The sequence below is a fragment of the Arvicanthis niloticus genome, chromosome 2 (assembly GCF_011762505.2).
Source record: "Arvicanthis niloticus isolate mArvNil1 chromosome 2, mArvNil1.pat.X, whole genome shotgun sequence".
NCBI classification, from domain to species: Eukaryota; Metazoa; Chordata; class Mammalia; order Rodentia; family Muridae; genus Arvicanthis; species Arvicanthis niloticus.
This window is the reverse complement of record NC_047659.1, coordinates 139,194,024-139,216,041: the sequence shown is the minus strand read 5'-3', so window position 1 is coordinate 139,216,041 and position 22,018 is coordinate 139,194,024. Positions and strand designations below refer to the sequence as shown.

The window sequence follows — 22,018 nt, the reverse complement described above, 5'->3', positions numbered from 1 at the left end:
CAACAGGTTCAGGAGTTCAAGACTCTCCTCAGCTACGTAGTGAGTTCAAGGCCAATCTAAGTTACACGAGGCTCACTTTCCCAAAAAGAAAAAGAGGCCGGAGAAAGCTCAGCAGTTAAAAGCACTGGTTGCTCTCCCAGAGGATGGGAGTTTGGTGCCCAGCACCTACAGAGTAGCTCACAGCCATCTCATCCAGTTCCAGGGAATCCAACTTCCTCCTCTGACCTACTCCAGCATCAGGGGCACACGTAGTACATAGACACCCAGGCAAAGCAATCACACACATGAAAGATTACATTTTTTAAAATTATATTTATGAATTTATTTATATGTGTATGTAGGTGTACATCCTGACCTGACGACTCTCCAAAAAAGCTCTGATGTCTTCTCTCTTCTTCCTCCTTTTTCTTTCCCCCCTCCTGATCCTCTTCCCCCTCTTCCTCCTCCTGCTCCTCCTTCTTCCTTATTCCCTCCTCCTCCTCCTCTTCTTTTTCTTACTATGTAGACCAGACTGGCCTGGAATTCACAGAAACCTGCCCATCTCTCCCCTGCCTCTGGGATTAAAGGTATGAGCCACCATGCTTGGCCCAACCAACCAACCAACCAACCAGCAACCAAAAACTTAGCAGTACTGTAATATCCTGCAAGCTAAAAGACCTGAGTTAATCCTTGGAAATTACATAAAGATGAACAGAGAGAACCAACACCACAAAGTTAACTTCTGACCTTCACATCCCCCCCTGCCCCCCCAAAAAAGACCCCATGGCACTTGCATTCCCATTCACAATAATTAATTGATTATTTTAAATTATCATACGGCTGGGCTGGCAAGACAGTTCAGTGGTTAAGAGTACTTGTTCTTGGAAAAAGACCTGGGTTCAATTTTCAGGATTCAGCCATTTTTGACTACACTTCCAGGAAATCCGATGCTGTCTTCCAACTTCCAGGACACCAGGCACGCATACAGTGTACATATATGCAGGAAAAGCAGTCACACACATAAACATAAAATAAATTAATCTGAGGGGAAAAATTAATTATCCTCTGCAGTGTTATTTCTCGGAGCGGGTGCTTTGCTTTTTAAAATGTGTGTAGGAGCGTGCATATCCTTAACCATAGTTCTAGGAGGCAGAGACAGAGGGTGAGCCTGGTGAATTCGAAGCCAGCCAGGCTACACGGGGAGACCCTGTCTTAAGGAAAGGGGAAAAAAAAATGTGAGGGAATTCCAGACAAAGAAAGCTGGGGGTGTGGCTTAGCGACAGAGTGCTAATAACAACCAAGGCGTGGGTATAAGCCCCAGAACGACACAAACAAAATAAACAAAAGATTTAAAAGAACAGGAAAATCTGTGTGTGCACGGGGCTACTCACTTCCTCTTCAGAAGGCGTTAGGGATGAATCACCAGAGAAGTGATAGGAGGATTTGGTCTAGAATAAGAAGTTTCCGGAACATTATCAAGTCGGTGTGTATGAAGCTGGGCTTCCGCCTGTTCTGTGTCCACCAGGAACAATTATGTGGATTCAGAACGAGAACACTGGAGGCTTGTAAAGTCTCCACGAGAAACGAGATGCCGATCTGGTGGCAGCTTACTTGGTTAGCCTCCAGCCTTACCTCCAAACAAACAGCATATTCACCATATTGTGGATGGTTAAAGACTGAAAAGCATCTCTCGTATGTTGAAAGCAAATGAGAGATGCTTACATGCGCACGTGAGTGTGAATAGACTTTAATATATTTAAAAATGTATAAAATACAAAATGAAAATTTTGAGAATTACTTATTTATTTTTCTGTATTTGTATTTTGCCTGGATGGATGGATGGATGTCTCAGCTCCACATGCCTGGTGTCTGAGAAGGGGGTTTCATCCCTTGGGACTGGGGTTACAGGTGGTGTGAGCCACCAAGTGGTTGTTAGGAATGAAACTTGGGTCTTCTACGAGAGCAGCCGGTGTTCTGAGCAGCCGGTGTTCTTAACCACGGTGTCCTTCATCTCTGCAGCCCCCTAGCCTCTCCTCACCTCAAAGAAAAACATATTTGTGACCAAGTGAATCGAATTTGCAACTAAAAGAAATATCCCTCCAAACCTTAAGGTTAGAGTTGAGGTTGGTTTTATTTATTTATTTTATTTTTTTATGTATTTATGTATTTATTTATTATTTTAAGTTTGTTCTGGTTGTTTTTTGTCTCTATTTTGTTTGTTCATTGCTGCTTTATAATTTTTTTTTTTTTCAGCCAAGTGTGGTGGCACTTTGGAGGCAGAGGAATGGCCTTTGTGAGTTCAAGGCCAGCCTGACTTACAGAGTGTGCGCTCCAGGACAATGTAGAGACCCCCGTCTCAAACAAACACATACTTAACACTTTAAAAACTTATTTACTGTGCAAGTGAGTGGACACATGTGCTGTGGGTCAAGTCTGTAGGTCAGGGCATCACTTGGGGAGTCAGTGCCTTCCATTGTGTGGGTTCTGGGTATGAAACTTAAGTGGTCAGGCAAGTGTCCAATCACCGTCCAGTCCCATTGCCTCAGGCATCTTGCTGGCCCTCTCTGCCATTTCTTAATATTGGAACCACAGCTTCTCTTCCAGCTGACCTGAGCTTGGTAGAGAGACACTGTGCACATGTGATACAACCGACACATGGGTTCAACATTATCAGATTAAAAAAGAAAAAGAGAGATTCCCTCCGGGTAGGTTCCAGTTCCCTGGTCAGTCTATTTTAGAGTGGACTCCTCCTGACTTCCTTACGCTTTCCTGTGAGATTTCGGGAAGGTAGGAAGGAAAAGAGAGGAGAGGGAGAAAGATATAGACCGATTGTGCCTCTGGGACAAGGTTTGAGTGGCAAACCTTGGCAAACCCAGCCTGGAGACATCATTGAGTGTGTTCCCTTCTCCATGATGCAAAGCTTAGCTGTGTGATTCTGGGCATGCCGGTTGCCATCTCTGTGCCTCGGATTTTCCCCATCTGTGAGTGAGGACATTCATAGATTCTGTCCCACTGTGGAGCTTGCAGTTCGGATTAAAGAAAAGAATACAGGTGACGCTCAGAAGGTGTTGCCAGGAATGAAGTGGTGCCTCCTTACGCAGTGGTGGGTGACAATCCTCTTCTCCTCTCCGCCCCCGAAATGCCTAGCGTTCTGCAAATGGCACCCAGAGAAACCAGCACGGGAGAGAGGGGTTTGCCACCTCGGAGGAGAGCATCACGCACCAGAGAACAGGGGTTTCTTTTACCGGGTTTGAAATGAAATTGGGTCAGAAGACAGCCTGAAAGAATGCCAAAGGCAGGGGAAAAGACTGACTCCGCCCAGCGCAGCCCAGCCCAGCAGGAGGGCAGGGCACAGGGACTTTTAGCTGAGTAATACGGCAGACTTCTTCCCCACACGGCCTTCCGCCTCCTTCCCCTACAGAAATGGCCCGTCTCCCAGGTGTTTTATTGACCCACTTGAGAAGGCTTCCCTGTCCCGATTGTCCCACTAAGACCAGCCTGAGTTTGTCACCAAACTCCACAACGTATTTTTCATGGTGCCCAGTATAACCACCCACTGGGTGAATTACTAGAAAAATGATAAGATTTTAAAAAATAATAATTTTCTTTCCCAATGATAGGGAAAAAAAAGTCCATACTCTTACATCATTGTTAAAATTGTGAAATCAAACACACAATTAGCCACACAAAGGAAGTTAAAACTCAGTGGGGATCATTAATAAGATGTTAGTGGATAGACAAAGGTGGGTCGAGGGAGGGAGAGGGGGAGGGGAGAGGGGCTGGGATAAAGTGATACCAGAAGGCACTCTGGGAGAAAAAAGAAAGAGGAAGCCATTTCACAGAAAACCCATACTTTAGACCACTTCCTTCTCTTACAGGTAATCTGTGTGTTGTAAGAGGGGAGAGAGAGAAAGGGAGGGAAAGAGAGAGAAAGAGAGAGAAGGCAGAAGGAGAACAGGAAGCTTCCAGGCAGAGAGAGGAAACTGGCAGAAACCTTTGTGGATTCTAGAAGTTACAAACACAGGTTCCATTGAAAAGCAGGACACACAAACTCGCGGTTTCTCCCATCTCTCGTTCAAGATAAGAATGTGTAAATTCTGTGGTGGGGGTGGGGGAATTGAACCGAGTACTGGAATCTTACATGACCGATTTTTTTTTTTTTCTTGTCTGAGTCACTGATTCTCAACCTATCAAACGGGACATTCTCCTTTCTTCTGTGCCTTGAAGTCACCTGTGAAATCCTCTTAACACTGCAATGCAAACGGAAGGCGCCATTTGAGGGAGGGATTCTACAGTCCCAGATAAAGACGAGGTGTGGGGCGCTTCCCGCACCAAGGGTTGAGAAGCTCATCTTTACTGACTTTTTACCCCAACGCACTGATTTTTACCTCGAAATTTATAATTTTATACATTTTAAACCTTTATAAAATTTTATAAGGTTTTATTTTGTTTTGTCTTATACAAAATCTCAGTATGTAGCCCTGACTGTCCTGGAACTTTCGGAGATCCATCTACCTCTGCCCACCCACTGCTGGGATTAGAGGGCCATGCCATCATATGTAGCCTAAAACTCCCCACACCCATGTGTCTGCTCACAACTATAATCCCAGTTCCAGGGTTCTGATGCCTTTTGACCTCCACCCCAAGCAACAAAAATGTTCATGGTGCAGGAAGGCAAAACACCCACATAAATAAAATAAAATAATCTTTTAAAGAATGCATATTAAGGACTGAGTGTGATGGTGTACACTTCTAATCTCAGCACACCGGAGCAGAGCCAGGAGGATCTCTGTGAGTTGCTAGTCCACGAGTTCTGGGCAGCCAGGACTACATAGAGGCACCCTGTCTCAAAAAGCAAAATAAATAAATACATGCATAAATAATGTTAGGGATGTACCTTACTTGGTAGGGTGATTGCTCACCATGTATGAAACCCTGGCCTCCACTCCCCAGTACTACATAAACCTCCAGTGGTGATGCGCTTCTAATTCAAGAGGTGAAGGCAGAAGAGTCAGGAGTTCAAAGCCTGCCTCAGCTACAAAGCAAATTATAGCTGGTAGCCTGGACTTCCATAATAGCTTGTCTCAAATATATGTTTTATTTATGTAAACACTTGATATATATGTACATATATATATGTTTTTGAATATATGTGTGTGTTATATAAATATTGACATATTTGTTTTATGTATATACCCACTATATATGTGTGTGTATATATATATATATGTATATATGTGTGTGTGTGTTTTGAATATGAATACACACACACACACACGGCCAAAAGAACATTTGTTGACTGTCTTTTAGTTACTGAGCTAGCCTGAGCTCAGTACTGAGAAAAGGATCAAGAAGTCAGTATTCCCTAGCCAAACACTCTCTCATCTGTAACCCATCCCATATCTGGCCAAATTCTGCAGGGCTGGGGCTGTATGGAAGGTTTCCTAGGAACACTGACCAGCCTATCTGGGGACCACGCCCATTTACAGTTCCACTTGAAACCTGGAGGCTGGCCAGGGGTATGGCCAAATAGTGACTGCACCAGAATTAGTTAATCACAGGCCCCGGGGGAGATAGCGATAATCTCCTCCACAGGAACCAGTAGGGTATGAAGAGGTTCTGAGCTTCTGTCTTGCTCTGACACCCCAAGCCCCTCTGCCATGGCCACTCTGCCCAAACTCCCCAGTCCTCAGCAATCTGGGACAGCCTCTCTGGGTTTAGGTCACCCCACCGACTGCTTTTTTGGCAGAGGTAGGAAAGAGAGAGAGAGAGAGAGAGAGAGAGAGAGAGAGAGAGAGAGAGAGAGAGAGAAATGGTGTAATCAGGTTTCGAAATCTTGATGATTTCACGAACCAGTCAGTGTTTCCTTTCAGAAAAGCGCCGCAACAGGCGTTGGAGAACTGGCTTTGGGAAGCTTTCTGAATACCCAGGAGCTCGTGGAGCAGCCAGGCGTCCTGGTCTGCCTGTTTACATCCTCCAGAGGGAGTTCATTCACCTGATAACAAGGCTCGCAGAAAATAAACTGTCACACACGCTCCTTCTGACTTCCTGCTCTCTCTGGCAAACGCCTCGAGGTTGTCCTCCTCGCTTTGCTTCTGCTTCCTGTTTGGCTTTTCCATTGTATTTATTTGGTTTTCTTGTAGAGTTATTCGCTAAGCTGTCTTTTCGGTTGGCATATATGAATTGTTCATAATGAGCTGCACTGTGGCCTTTTGGACATGTATATAATGAATTTGGTACTACACTCCTTGCTGTCCCTGCCCCCCCCCCTTTTACTTTATTTTTTTCTTTTAAGTTTTGTGTGTGTGTGTGTGTGTGTGTGTGTGTGTGTGTGTGTGTATTCCTGGGTGTTGTGGCACTTTGTAGACCAGGCTGGTTGCCTGTCTCTGCCACCCAAATGCTGGGATTAAAGGCATGAGGAGGTGCCCCCTTTTTACCTTTTAAAATGGTCATTCTATTTTGTGCATTACCCAATGAGTTTAATTTGGGTTGTTTTCAGAAGTATAGGTGGGAGGTGTTTGACCATCTTAAACTATTCAACATATAAAGGTCTACTTTTTCTTCAAGAAACTAAGTATTTTTAACCTCTAAAGGAGAGTGGGTAGTTGTTTTCATTGGAATGGCACGCTGTATGTTTCTTTAGCGTATGAACTACATAAATAAAACTATTTCAAATGTTACCTCGAAATCGTTTGGCCACGATACCAATTTATCTTTTTTTTTTAATTTAATAACTTTATTTTTGTGGCAAACGAGGCTGAGCACCGCGTGGCTGAGTCACATCCCCCGCCCTCACTTCAACTTTAAAACTTCCTTAAATATCCCTGAACCAATGAGAAGGCAGTGTCACGGCATAGGGCTAAGAAAAAACCTTAAGGCGACCCATTACTATTTTTGTAAATCCAGAAAGATTAATCTTAAAAATGTAAAAAAAAAAAAAAAAAAAAAAAATATTAAAAAAATCCTGCCCCTTTTGTGTCTCTTCCTATAAACAATCCTACATAAACAGTCCCAAAGCTGACACAGACGACGCCCATTGTCCCTGTTAATGTGGTTGAAAGCAGCCTCGGCGAGATAAACCCAGTGATTCAGACGTGGAATATTGGTAATGTTGTAGGTATGCAAATAGAAATTGGTAGGGTCGCAGTCAGACTCTGTAATTCGAAATTCGGCCAATAAAGTTAAAATTGAGAGCGCATCTGAGGTTACCCGGAATCTATTTGCATACAGGCTTATCTTGTTTTTTGGGCAGAAGAAGGGTGGGGAGGGGAGGAGGAAGAAGGAAAAAAAAATCCCAATTTTCACCACATGTTCTCAAAATATAGTCGCCTAAGACGACACCGGGTCGCAGGCCTGAGTGCTGACTGTAAAGAACCAAATGCACTGAAACCGTCTCCGTGTAGGCAGCCACCATGCCGCTGGCCTCGGGTCATCTTACTGAGAAAATTGCACAACCGTACTTTATGTCCATAGGGACTGCCGGGTTGGGTCGGGACTAATTCTGTTCCCACTCGGGGTTCAGAAGTGGACTTTGTCCCTGCGTGGGGCCAAGGTCGCAGAGGGTCCTCGGATCTTTCTGCAAGCCACACAGGGACAGATGGACTCTCAGGAGCCGGGATGCCTGGGAGCCCTCCCCGGTGCGTTTCGCTTTACACCTAGTGCTGCCTTAATCCAGGGAAGGGAAACCGGAATCGCCGGTAGTTGGGGGCGGGGAGGGGGGGGGAGGAGAGGGACTGAAATTGTCATGTGTGAGTTGGAAATAGTTCAAGAACACACCAGAATGAGCAAGAAGAGCCATACTTGTTGGGAAGACGTGGATTTAATTATGAAAGCATTTTTAGTTCAATACATTTATTTGTTTTTTTTTTTTTTCTGTTTTTGCAAAGTGATAAACTTTATTCAAAGCAGAGGCAGGAGGAACTTGGTCAGTTTGAGGCCATTCTGGTCCACAAAGAGAGTTATAAGCCAGCCCAGGGCTACATAGTCAGACTGTGTCACAAATGAAAGAAAGAAGGAACAAAACTTTATTTAAAAGCAAATCGACAGTACAGGTGGGTTAACTCTGCCAGGGAACAGAGGACTTAAGTTAAGCAAGGGTGGGGCTGGTCTTAGGGTTCAGTGAGTAATGGGGCTTCCTGAGGGGACAGATGAATTGGACCTCTGACCCTCCACCATATGTAGGCTGTGGCACATGAGTCCACATGCACGGGCGCGCGCGCGCGCGCGCGCGCACACACACACACACACACACACACACACACACACACACACATGCAAGCTCATACATAATACTCAAGGACTTATTCATATTTTAATTCTTTCTGTGTTAGGGATTGAACCAAGGACTTCATTCATGGTGGGCAAGAACTCTAACCACTGGGCTATAACCCTAGCCCTATTATTTTTGAGACAGGGTTTGATGTAGCCCAGGATGGTCTCCAACTTATTATGTAACAGAGGATTGCTTTGAACTTCTGATTCTCCTGTCTTCAACTTCAGAGTGCTAGGATTACATACCTTCACCACCACCATCCTTGTGGGTTTTTTTGGGGGGGTGGGGTGGGGTTGTTTTTTGTTTGTTTTTTTTTGTTTTTATTTTGTTTGAGACAGGGTCTCTTCTCGATCTCCCTGGCTATCCTGGAACTTATTATATAGACCAGTCTGGCTTTGAACTCACAAAGATCTGCCTACCTCTGCTGGGATGAAAGGCGGGGGGGGGGGGGGGGGGGGGGGCACCTGGCTTGGCACATTTACTATATTCTTACTGGGACAATCAGAAAGTCTGGTAGAAACATCTCTAATCAGCTTGATAATTCATTTCCATTGTAATGGAAGCTTTCAATTCTAAGCCTGTGTGCGTATGCTTTAAAATGTACAAAAATAAGTTGGGAGAGGAGATATTTTAATTGCTTTCAAATGTCCCAATAAATTCAGAGCCAGCTAGCACTGCTGCAGCGCTTCCTTGCCAGACTGGGACAGGCTTGTTTTCCAAATCTCTCTCTAAGCTCCCTCCTCCTTTTTCTAATCTTAGGAAGTGTCGAAGATATTAAGTGCTGCTGGCTGGTCAGAATGTAAATGTTTGCAGAAGGCTTAAACCTTCAGATGTCCTAGGAAAGACACAAACACCAGACTGCTCTTCTGAAAACCACCTGCAATTTAAGGAACAGAAAAATCATGGCTCCTTCCAAAAAAGAAAGAGTATATGAGTGAATATACATACATACATACATATACATACACACACACACACACACATACACACACATACACACACATTGTGTTCTTGTTTAAATAATTTGTTATCTTCATAGTTTCTATTGACAGCCTCTCAATAAACGGCCAGTCTGTGACTAAGGAAATAACTCCAACCAATGAAGATAGGTGGAGAAATATCAGGAGCGCCAGGAGGCCAGAGGTTGCTATCTAACTGTCAGGACAACATCTGCAGCTTCTGCAGGCATCGCTGGCAGGCAAGGGAGCAGTGCTTGAACCCAATCCTTTGCAAAGTTACTAAGAGGGCTTCAGTCCACGACTAACCACAGATGAACACCGTTTCCACCCATTCTTTACGAACAGAACAAATCTACCAGCCCTGGTGAGTGTCTCTGTGTCCCAAAGCTTAGAATTAATTCACTTCAGGGGCAGGATCTCATGTAGCCCAGGCTGGCTTCACATACTCTATAAAGGAGAGAGTGACAGTGAATTTCTGAATCTCTTGCTTCCAATTCCACATCAGTGGGATTACAGGCTTGGGCTTGGATTACCATGACAGGTTTACATGGTGCTGAGGGTGGAACACAGGGTTTTGAGCATGATTGGCAACAATCTCAAGTTCCCAACTGTATATTATTATTATTATTATTATTATTATTATTATTATTATTATTGTTATTATTTTGCAGTATTATTATTATTCAGATGGAACTTCAGGACATGAAAATCTCAAAACTTTGAATCCTAACAGACCTGCTGGTGTATGTACCTCTTTAATCCGTCCCTAGGAGTCAGAGGATGATCTTTGTGAGTTCAAGATTAGCTTGGTCTACAAAGTGAGTTCCAGGACAGGTTAGACAGAGAAACCCTGTCTCAAAACAAGCAAACCAATGAGCTTTGACTCACTGTAGATCCAGATTATGGTGTCTCCCTGATGGGTTAACGTGTTCTGCTTCGTGGCTTAGAAATGAAGAGAGGCCTGAACATTTTAAAATACTTAAAGAGAGAGAGAGAGAGAGAGAAAGAGAGAGAGAGAGAGAGAGGTAAAAATTGTTTCCTGGTTCCTCTCCCTTAAGGAACTTACACCCACACTTTGGAGCACCCCCTTTTCAACCTTCACATTTAGATGTAGTTAAAATAATTTCAATAAAACCCCCAACTTCGCTTCATTAAAAAAATGTCTCGTAGCATAGCAGGTTTCAAGCTAGAGCCAGGAGGTGAGGCTAAGTCTCAAAAACTAAAAGATTAAAAAAAGTGATGCCAGGCAGTGGTGGCACACGCCTTTGACCCCAGCACTCAGAAGGCAGAGGTAGGTGGATCTCTGAGTTTGAGGACTAAGTGATCTGCAGAGCAAGTTCCAAGACAGTCAGGGCTACACAAAAGAAACCGGGTCTGGGGAAAAAAAAATGTTTTTTAACTCACAGACCTTGGAAGGAGTCAAGCTCTGAGAGTTAATTTAGATCCTATCTTTTTGTTGTTGTTTAAAGGGCTTATTTTTGGTTTTGATTGTGTATATGTGTTTATAAGTGAGTATGTGCGTTCAGGTACCCAAAAAGTCCAGAGGGTATCGGATCCCCTGAGACTGGAGTCACAGGGGGTTGTGAGTTGAAGGTTGTGGGTGATGGGGACTGAACCTTAGTCCTCTGCAAGACTGGTATCTACCCTTCACCTTTGAACTATCTCTCCAGCATCCTAACCTTCTGTTAGATGTGAGTATTGCCCTCCGAAGATTGATAAGATCAATTTCACTTCACTTCGAGTTTCTTTCGAATCAAAAGACTAGTTCAGGTCTCTGCCTATGGACCATGTCCAGTATCGGGCTTTGTTTGCCTTTTTTCTCTTTGGCGTTTTTAACTCAGGGCCCTTCCCGTGTCAGATGAGCGCTCTGCCCTGAGCCACCTCCCCAGCATCTGCACTGTATTAAGTACCCAAGGTCTGTTCCAAGCAAGTCTGATTACCAAACCAATAAATGATGGAGAAAACCCCAAGTCTGTGACTTACCCTTCTCTATGGGTCATAATTTAGTGGGGGCATATTTTTTGAGTTCGTCAGAATTTGGGAATATGGGAAGGAGCCACTGTATTTGGCCTATGATTGTATCTTACAAGGGAAACTGAATCAGGGCAAAATCTGTTTTATATGATTCCCTAGTATAAAAATTCCAAGATCCATCCATCCATACATCTATCTGTCTATATACATATTTATTTATTTATTTAGGTGCTTAAGACTGAACCAGGACCTTGAAAACCCTAAACTGGCATTGAATTACCTAATACACATCTTTGATTCAAGATCTATTCAACTCACCAAGGCCCTTGACTCTCCACAATTTGTCTGTTAAACCTCACATGAGTCTTATTTTAACTAAATGTATTTTGGGGGGATATGGAATCTCGTGTCTATAATCTCAGCACCTCTGGCCAGGAGGCAGAGGCAGGACAATTGTTGAGTTCCAGGCCAACCTGGGTTACAGTGTGAAACTCTATGAATTAAAAAAGCAGATAAAATGAAAATAAATGAAATGTATTTCAAGTTTGTATGTAAAATATACCTATATAAAACACACACACACACACACACACACACACACACACACACACACACACACACACACACGTATTTTTTTCTCCTTTGTTTGTATGTTTGTTTTTGAGACGGGGTTTCTCTCTATGTCCCTGGCTGTCTTGGAACTCACTCTAAATCAGACTGGCCTGGAACTCAGAGATCCACCGGCCTTTGCCTCTCAAGTGCTGGGATTAAAGGCGTGCACAACCGCTGCCTGGCATCGGTGTTTTACCTTTTACTTTGTGAGACTTAGCCTCACTTCCTGGCTCTAGACTGGAACACAGAAGATTCACTGCCACTGCAGGGATTAAAGGTGTGAGCCACTATGCCCAGCCTGAAATTTTCTTGTTCTGAGGAAAGATTTTTGAATATTTCCCAAATGGTTGGCTTTATTCAATCTTGTGATCCTTCTCACAAATGGGCATGTGTTTCACTGCCCGGCTTAAGTGTGTGTGTGTGTGTGTGTTTACCTTTTGAGACATGGTCTTGCTATGTACTCCTGGCTGGCCTTCTCTCCTGCCTCTGTCTTTTAAGTGTGGAGACTACAGGCACCAGTCATTCTGTCTTATTTACAGTTAAAACAAATAGAAACCTACCAGAAGAACTAGAGGCAGTTTGAGGAAGCACACACCTGGGAGGCAGGGGATCACGAGTTTCAGACCAGTCAGAGGGAAACCCTGTGTCTACATAAAGAGGCAAACAAACATGGAAAGATCATGGAATACAGTATGTTGGGGAACAGACTTGGGCTTCCCCAATGTACAAAATGATACTTTTCAAAATAGTTTGCTAATAAAACCCTATTGAATCAGCTGACTGTCTCCTTAGGGTTATTCTCTATTAAAACCCTCTGGCAAGGAATGGGGGTCTTTTCTGTGTAATACCAGCACTTACGAGGTTGAATGTGATTCCGTCTTAGGGGGCTGAAACAGGTGAATTGCCATGAGTTTTACCAGGCTACACAGTGAGACCCTGTTTTTTTTTTTTTTTTTTTTTTTTTTTTTTTAAACAAACAACAAAAGACAACCACAACAATAGCAAAACTCTCTGTACTTTACCTGATGTAATTGTGGCTGTATTCAAATCCAGTATTCACAAAGGAAAAAAATGTTCTGCAAGAATTTACATTTCCTTTATGCTGCTATAGTTTTGCCACCTACTCTTCAAACTTGATCAAATATGCCACCTTGAACGGCTGTGTAATCTAGCTTGGAAATCTTCCTCAAGGCTTTGACTCTAGAGGACAGATCATAACAATTCCAGTAAGTAGTATTAAAAGGACAAGGGCTGGCCACCAGGCTTAGAATTATTTGCCTGTGAATAGCTGAGAAAGCTGTTTTTGTTTTTTTTTGTTTTTTTTTTTTTTTATTATTACTTTTTTTTTTGACAGGGTCTCACTATGTGGCACTGGTTGGCCTGGAATTCACTCTATAGACTAGACTGGTCTCAAATTCACAGAAATCCCCATGCCTCTGCTTCTGGAGTGCTGGGATTAAAGACACGCCCTGCCAAGCCAGCTATATTTTTAAATTTAGTGTTTATCTATCCCTTAATGTGATCCCCAGATACATAGCGTATGTCTGAAGTCTCGAAGCTCATCAGATATCTTTGTCTGGTAAACATTAAGACAAGAGGATGTGTGTAACAGAATAGAGGAGAACACGTTAAATTAAGCGGCGCCGTCTACACTCCAGGCTTTCCCACCATCGTCCTGTTCGTGGACTTGTGGGGTGTTGTGCACATTGTGTGTCGGGCGAAATGGGAACTGCATTGCCGGAAGTGGAGAGCTTCTGATACTGCTAATTAAGGAATGTGGAACCCTTCCTTTCTGAGTCAGCACCGAGGTATGTAGAACTCTGCCCTGCTCTCTGCTTACTGCATGGAAGTTTAGAAATTAAACCAGAGCGTCTTGTCATTTAACATTTAAGAAACAGTAAAGAGGAGCCGTGTGTGTGTGTGCGCGTGCGCACGCACGCTTGTTTAAATGATTCCTGATCTTTGAAAGCCTTTATGGCAGCTAGCCCTTTTATCATATTTACAACATAGGTTGAAATGACACAGTGCTGTCCCAAAAGAACACTGCACGCACCCGTATCAAGCTGGGGGTTTTCAGCCGCTTAAGTTTCACAGCAAGGGAAACATCTTAATAGGTTGTTAGATCCTAGTTTTAAGTTTCTTTTTTGTCAAAGGCATCTTTGATTTCAAAGTTTGGTTTTTTTTTTAAAACCGGTAGGTTTATGGAAAATAGAGAAAAACAGGAAGTGGAGAAAAGGTCATTCGAATCCCATTATTGAAAAAAAAATGACTATTCAGAAGTTGTCTGAACAAATTTGAAGTGCATATAAATAAAATAGCAAAAATAGTAAACTGATTCTCCTGTAACCCAGTACCCAGTTCTATAATTTCAATGTGTTAACCACAACTGTTTCAATTCTCTTGTAATCTGGTAAAGTATTATAAATTCTAATTTATCATGTCAGTTTTCTATAGGTTTCTGCATACAGCTCTAAGCACATATAGCTTCATATGAATTATTAAATAATTATGTATATGCTATACATTTTACAGATAGGTGGTGGCGCACGCCTTTAATCCCAGCACTTGGGAGGCAGAGGCAGGCGGATTTCTGAGTTCGAGGCCAGCCTGGTCTACAGAGTGAGTGCCAGGACAGCCATGGATGGCTACACAGAGAAACCCTGTCTCAAAAAACCAAAAAAAAAAAAAAAAAAAAAAAAAAAAAAAAAAAAAAAAAAAAAAAAATCCCTTCAGTTTTTTCCTGTTTATTTATATGTGTATATGCACACACTACAGAACACATATGGAGATCAAAGGACAACTTTTGGGAATGAGTTTTTTCTACCTTGTAAGTCCTGGGAATTGAACACAGGTCATCTGGCTTGGCACCCAATGTCTTTACCAGCTGAGCTATTTCCCTTGTCTAATTTAAATTCTGTTTTTTTTTTTTTTTTTTTTTTTTGAGGGGTGTTTGTTTTGTTTTGTGGAGACAGGGTTTCTCTGTGTAGCCCTGCCTGCCCTTCTATCTAGCTATTTAGACCAGGCTGGCCCAGAACTCACAAAGATCCACCTGTCTCTGCTGGGATTAAAGGGTGTCTGCCACCACTACCTTGTGGATTTAAATTCTTGTTTATTTTTGTTTTCTCATTGAGATAGTCTTGTTAGGAAGCCTAGGCTGGTTCTCTTGCTTCAGTTTCTCAATGGCTCAGGGGGATTTCAGACTTGGATCACCTCCATGGTGAATTTAAATATTTTCATGTGTACCGATATTCTTACTATTTTTTTTTTCTTTCTAAAAAAATTTGTAGGACTGGAGACATGGCTCAGTGGTTAAAAGCCCTGGCTGCTCTTACAAAGGACCAGGGTTCAATTCCCAGCACCCAGATGGCAGTCCACAACTCTCTATAATTACAGTTCTAGGGGATCTGATACCCTCATACATGGAGGCAGAACACCAGTGCACATTAAAAAAAAAAAAAAAAAAAAGACCTATACGATATTGTTTTGAGACTCAGATTGCCTCTGCCTCCCAAGTACTGCGATTAAAAGCAAGCACTAGTAAGTTCACTTTGATTTGTATTTATTTGTTTTTTGTTTTTCGAGACAGGGTTTCTCTGTGTAGCCCTGGCTGTCCCGGAACTCACTCTGTAGACCAGGCTGGCCTCAAACTCAGAAATCTACTTGCCTCTGCCTCCCAAGTGCTGAGATCAAAGGCGTGTGCCACCACTGCCCTGCGATTTGTATTTTTTAAATAGTGTGATTGCATCTTGGATTTTCTATTTGCTATCAAACCTTTCTCAGTGGGCTATTAAAAATTAAAATAAAGTTCTAGTTAAGTTAATTAATTAATTAGTTTGGGAAAAAAAATCTCCTATAGCTTAAACTGTCCTGGACCTTTCTGGTAGCCAAGGATGACCTGAATCTCCTGATCCTTTTGCCTCTATATTGCAAGTATTGAGATTACATATATTCTGATTTTATCTGTCTGTCTGTCTATCTATCTATCTATCTATCTATCTATCTATCTATCTATCTACCTATCTATCTATCTATCTAGCGGTTGGTTTGGCTTTTCAAGACAGAGTTTCTCTGTGTAGCCCTGCCTGTCCTGGAACTTGTTCTATAGACCAGACTGGCCTTGAATTCACAGAGATCTACCTGTCTGCCTCCCAAATGCTGGGATTAAAAGCGTGCACCTATGCCTGGCTCCCGGCTCTGATTTTATCTTTTATTTACCTCATTTTTATTTATGGGTGCCAGTATTTCTCTGGGTGTGTGCACAGGAGTGCAGATGCCAGATGAGGCCAGGAGAGTGTGGGACCCCAAGTTGCTAGAATTACAGCCAGGTTGTGTGCAGCTGTTGGTGGGTTTGGGCATCTGAACTCTGGTCCTCTGCAAAAGCATCAAGCTTCTTAATGGCTGAGCCTGTAGGATCCAAGTTTTGACTGAAAGATGTTTGTGTATACTAGTGCGAGGTAATCCTTTGATTTAAGGAAGAATGTGAATTTTCTTCCAGGCCACTGTTGCTGGGAATATCTTCTCTCTTAAGAATTCTTCCTCCTTGGGGCCTATGTTCTTAGGCTCCATCCCAGGACTGTTACTGCTGAATTCAGATGTCTGAATATCTGTAAGTCCCTTGCCTGTCTTATTGCCATGTGTGCAAAAGGACTGTACCAATTTACACATCCATTTACAGAGGCCGATAGAAGCCCTGGGAAGTTGCTCAAAGTGGGTGCTTTACAAAGTCCTTATGAATCACTAGGTGGAAGGCTGGCTTGTGTTTGTCACGAGGCTGTGCTCTTCTGAAAGTAAATACAAGTTTTCTATAGCTGTAAAAACACTGGCTTTACGTACCATCAAACGACCAAGTGACTTGGATTAAAAGGGGAAACTGGAGGAAATGTTAAAAATGTGGTCATTGAAATAGTTTCCACCCCTGCCTGGGAGGGGAGATGACCCTGCAATTGGTCCCCAGGTCACTTTGCAGGGTGACCAGGTCTGCAAGGCATGGTCGAGAACCCTTTCTATTGACTCCCCCCCTTTTAAAAAAATCTTTTCACAGTGAATATTTTATTTCCATATGGCCGAGTTCTTGAGGCAACACTGTAGAATACTTTTGGCAGCCTTCTGGAAGGGGGTTTCCTCTCCAGCCCCACTGTGTTAGGGAGGAGAGGACGAAGCAGGAGCCAGTTAGCCAGATTCTATTTAGTTTTCTTGGGGATGCTGTTTTTATTTTCGGACTTCCACTCATATTGTGTATTCTGTTCCAACAAATTTTGTTTCCTTTAAGGGATAGATATACGTCCGGGGTTACAATCGGCAGAAAACCCAATTCTCTTGGTTTGGAGGTTTCCGACGGAGCACCCCTCCCCCACTCCTTTGAGGAAGAAAGAAAACTCATTAGTGTTGTGTTTATGTAAGGGGTTGGGGAGGGAGCAATGATAAGAACTGACCCGGGGAGTTCTTTTTAAAAATTTTCTTTTTTCCCTTTGACATTTTCCTACCTACGAATCATTCCCGGTTCTCAAATGACCAGTATCTGAATTTTAATTGTGTTTTCTTAGACACGCAGTGGTGGTGCACACCTTTAACCCCAGGAGAGGCAGAAGCAGGTGAATCTGAGTTTGACACTAGCTTAGTCTAACAGTTCAGGAAAGTTGGTCCCGGTATCAGGTGTTTTGACCATTCCATGATGCCAAAGAAACGCCTCCAAGGAAGTACAATAAAACTCAGTCTTTAAAAATGTTTCTCAAGAGGACGCCCTGCCTAGGTCTTTGTAAAAGTGTGTCAACAATTTAAAAAAAAAAAAAAAAATTGTCAGAGGGGCAGAGAGATTAAACCGGAAGGCTTTTTGGATACCGGAAAACGGAGAGATTCTTGGCTGCTATTATTTTGCCCGTCGCCATTGCAGGCCTTACCTTAAGCTTGCAAGTTCTGCTGGGAGTGTGGCTCAGTGGTAAGAGCACTTGCCTAGCATTCCTAAGGTCCTGAATTCAACCCCCTCTCCTGCCCAGTATTAGAGAAGCTGAGGTATTGGCACAAGCCTGCCACCTTGGCACCTCAAGAATGGAGCCAGGAATATCAGGAGAAAAAAAGAAAGAAAGAAAGAAAAGAAAAGAAAAGAAAAGAAAAGAAAAGAAAAGAAAAGAAAAGAAAAAGAGCCGGGCGGTGGTGGCGCACGCCTTTAATCCCAGCACTTGGGAGGCAGAGGCAGGCGGATTTCTGAGTTCAAGGCCAGCCTGGTCTACAGAGTGAGTTCCAGGACAGCCCGGGCCACACAGAAAAACCTTGTTGGGGGGGGGGGGGGGAAGGAATATCAGGAGTTTAAAGCCAGTATCAATTGTACAGTGCCTTGGAGGCCAGCCTGGGCTACATAAGATGCTGTCTCAACCAACCAACCAACCAACCACCAAGGGTTCAGTGACTGAGTTTTTCTCCTCAGGGTTGCCGCCTTCACTCTAGTCTAACCAGAGCAAAGGCCAAGGCCGAGCAGCAAAGGCAAGACCGAGTTCCGGAAGTCCACACAGAACTGTTGTGCCCATTTCCGGTTGCCGGGCCATAGCAGGTGCGTGTGTGCGGGGCCCCGCCCTAATCTCGCTTCCTTGCAAGCCCATTGGTAGGATCTTTGCTGGCCCGCCCACCTGTTGGTATTTAAGGCTGTGCTGGCTCCCTTGTGAGCCCGAGGCGCTGAGGAGGTGTCTGCGAGCGCGCGGGAGGATTGCTCCCCGAGGATTACCCACATTAAGGTACAGGCTTCGGATAATTCCACCTGCGTCGTTCATACCAGGACCGCTAGCCGAGGGGCGAATGTCTAGATTAGGCAAATCAAGACTTAGATGTGACACCGAGTTGTCGTCCTCGTCTCCCTCCTGCCCCCAGTAAGAACCTGCGGATGGGCTTTACTGGGTTTGATATATCTTGGTGGGAGTCTGTGACCGTGGTCACTGGTATTTTGTGTCATTTTGAGTATTGGGGCATTAAACCCAAGGCCTCCCCAACCCTGTGCTTTTTTTTTTTTTTTTTTTAATTTTTATTTTTATTTTATTTTAAGACAGGCTTGAACTCGTTCTGTAGTCCAGGCAGGCCCTGAATTTGTAACCTCCCTGCCTCTGTTCCGAGTGACTAGGATTACATACCTCCACCACCAGGCTAGAACCAGTGGTCTTTATGGCGCCAAAACCCCCCTAGTATAGACTTTGTCTCCAGGTACCCTTTCCTTCTTCATCTGTGAAATGGGAGAAAACAGGAAGGGGGATTTATATCTAATGGTGAAGGTTGGCAAGAAGACAGTGAGACCTCGGTTTAGAACCCAGAAATTTAACTCAGTGTCAAGGGCAAATAGCTGTTCTAATAGGAGTGACCCCATACTTAGTTCACTTCGAAGAGTATATGATTTGACCTGGGACCTATTCAGGAAGTGATTGGTTGCTGATTGTTATTTTCTATGGTCTTGAGGCCCAAGCCCTTCATAATAAGTACTGTTGGTGAAGTGAAATGTCACAGGGCTTCATTCCTGCCAGAGAGCCCCAAATAAGAGAAGTTAGTCAACCAGAAAGTGTGGTGATTTTTATCGCCTATTTTCTTTTCTTTACAAGGCTGGTTATTTATTTTGTTATCTATATTTGAGACCAGGTCTCATCTCATCTTACCTAGACTTGCCTTGAACTCTATCCTCCTGCCTCTGCATTCCTAGTCCTGTTAGAATTATAGGCATTAATGGGATACTTGGCTTTTTTTTTTTTTTTTTTTTTTTTTGAGAGAGAACATAGACTTTACTAAGGAAAACAGAGAAGGGACTCCTAGAGTGGGAGAGGTTCTGAAGGTGAATACTTATTTTTTTAAGACAAAGTTTTGACGGGCAATAGTGGCACACGCCTTTAATCCCAGCACTTGGGAGGCAGAGGCAGGTGGATTTCTGAGTTCGAGGCCAGACTGGTCTACAGAGTGAGTTCCAGGACAGCCAGGGCTACACAGAGAAACCCTGTCTCAAAACAAAACAAAAACAAAAACAAAAAAGACAAAATTTCATGGTGTTCACTTGCTGTGTAGCCTAGGGTGACCAAGAACTCCTAATACCTCCTGTCTCTACCTCCCAAGTGCTGAAATTACAGGTGTGTGTCACCTTGCTTGGATGTAAGAGGATTTACATACATGAGTTAATCAGAGAACTAATTGTGTAGCCCAGGCAAGTGAGAAACTTTCCATCCCCCCCATCACAGTCTCTTGGGCATCTGGGATTTCAAGTGTCCCCAAGTCACCGTGTGGAGTTCACACTGGCATAGACCATGGCCCCAGTGCATGTTTTCTTGTTTTTTCCTTTTTAGTTTTTTTTTTAGGTTTTTTTTTTTCCCCTAGAACTCAGAGAAGCTGCCTGCCTCTGCTGCTGAGATTGAAGGTGTATTGGAACACAGCCGGCCATTTTGTTTAGTACTAGTTATCCTGGTAGTTGTTGTAAATGGAACCTGAGAATTGGACATGCTTACATATCTGAGTAGTTGCGGCAGACAGAGATGATCTATGTCACTGTCTGAGGGAATGGTTCACTTAATAACTGAGCCAGTTTGTTACTCTGCTGTAACCATTGCCAAAAGGTTCCAGAAGGCTCCAGGCAGATGATAGACATTGCCTTAGGTCAATTTTCAACTGGTTTCCATGCCAGGTTGGTCTTCTTGTTCCTTGATCATTTGGTCCCAAAGTCTGGAATGGCATCTTGTCCCTGAATAGGAGCCAGGTCCTTGAAGGGGAGGTGGATCTTTTTCTCCATGTTGTGGGGAGAAGGGTCTCAACTTTTAGATCTTTTATTTAATTATGTAAGTATACCCCTGGATTTTCCTCCACGTATGCAAACTCTCTATTTAATATAAATATTTAAGGCCAGGTGTGGTGGCACACATCTTTATTTGCAGCACTAGAGAGGCAGAGGCAGGTGGATCTCTTTGAGTTTCAAGCTAGTCAATGGCTGCATAATGAGACCCTTTCTATAGCCTAGGATGACCTTGGACTTCTGGTCCTCTGGCCTCGGCCTCAAATTCAGGCATTATGGGTGTGCCCCAGCTCACGTGATTTTTTTTAAACTTGTATTCTGTTCTGAGTTTAATTTTTCAGCTGCTACATTTCCAGGAAAGAGTATTTTGCTTAATTATATGTTTACAGGCCACTAATTTTTAATTACATAGCTATCTTACTTACCTTAATTATATAAAAAAGTTGAAAACATTTACCACTAAAAGTGTTCTGATTTTTTTCTTTCTCTTTCTCGTTCAAGACTTAGTGACTTTTGTGGGGGTCTTTCCAGATTTTCTGTATTCACAAGGGTATGTCTATGGTCTTGTGGTTTTCTTACTTTAGAAGGGGTACCTGTTTTACATCCATACGTACATAGAACTTTCTGTAAGCAAACTTGGCAGACTTAGATTATTGTGTTAATTCTTGTCTAGATGATCCAGCTGCATGGGATCTCTAGACTCTTACGTTGTTAATGCTATTTATACTCTGCAGTTTGGTTGTTCAAAGTTTTAAGATTTTCCCTGTTACAGTGAAGCTTTGGACAACTTTGTGTTTACCTCTCTTACACTGAAGTGATGAACTCTGCCGGGGAGATACCACGATTATATAGCATTCTGCTTACTTGTGTTTAAATGTGATGAACATCTGCTTCTGTTAAAATAGAAGCTTCAGGAGGGCAGTGTTCTCAGTTGCTCTTAGCCTTGCTCTGTAATTACTCTCCACTCTAGTTGCTTCAGAGAAAGAAATGGACTGTAAATATTTACTAAGTGAATCAGGCTGGAAGGTTGGCTGTGGCCACAGTATAGTTTTGCATCCTGGTGTCCAGAGAGTGAACTGAGTCATGTTCTGGTGAAAAAGGAGCTTTTCATATAGGACAGAAGGCCTATGGTTATTGTGTGGTTGGGAGGAGAAAGGGTCAGGAGGTGACACAGAGGGATCAAGAATGATAGGATAGCCGGGCAGTGGTGGCACACACCTTTAATCCCAGCACTTGGGAGGCAGAGGCAGGTGGATTTCTGTTGTAGATTTTACTTTTATTCTAAGAGACACTGGGGATATGAGGCAGGGCTGTTATAGTGAGAGGCTTGACTATTGAACCAATTGGAGGTGGTGTGTGCGGTCAGCGAGGTGGCATAGGAAACTTGGAGACCTTAGACTGGACCTCCAGACAGTCAGCACTCGCTGATCTTCTACACAGTGCCTTCTTTTATGAGCTGTTTGAATGGGGAGATGACCT

At 43.3% G+C, this 22,018-nt stretch overlaps 1 protein-coding gene and 1 long non-coding RNA gene across 4 annotated transcripts in view; both read left to right on the top strand.

Moving 5' to 3' along the window:
- Positions 1-1,098: 1,098 nt before the first annotated feature.
- LOC143441219 (uncharacterized) lies at positions 1,099-3,717 on the top strand. Its single transcript, XR_013108447.1, has 3 exons — positions 1,099-1,709; positions 1,999-2,102; positions 2,233-3,717. It is a non-coding gene; the product is annotated as an uncharacterized LOC143441219 (long non-coding RNA).
- Positions 3,718-7,511: 3,794 nt separating this feature from the next.
- Znf217 (zinc finger protein 217) overlaps positions 7,512-22,018 on the top strand; it is a 43,345-nt gene continuing 28,838 nt past the window's right edge. The window contains exons 1-4 of one of the 3 annotated variants that reach the window (XM_076930300.1): positions 7,512-7,616; positions 9,291-9,574; positions 13,455-13,604; positions 18,218-18,340. The gene's annotated coding sequence lies outside the window, so the exon portion shown is untranslated. Of the gene's footprint in view, positions 7,617-9,290; positions 9,575-13,325; positions 13,605-18,217; positions 18,341-22,018 lie in introns of all 3 variants that reach the window. The other 2 variants (XM_076930298.1, XM_076930301.1) reach the window with 2 other exon arrangements.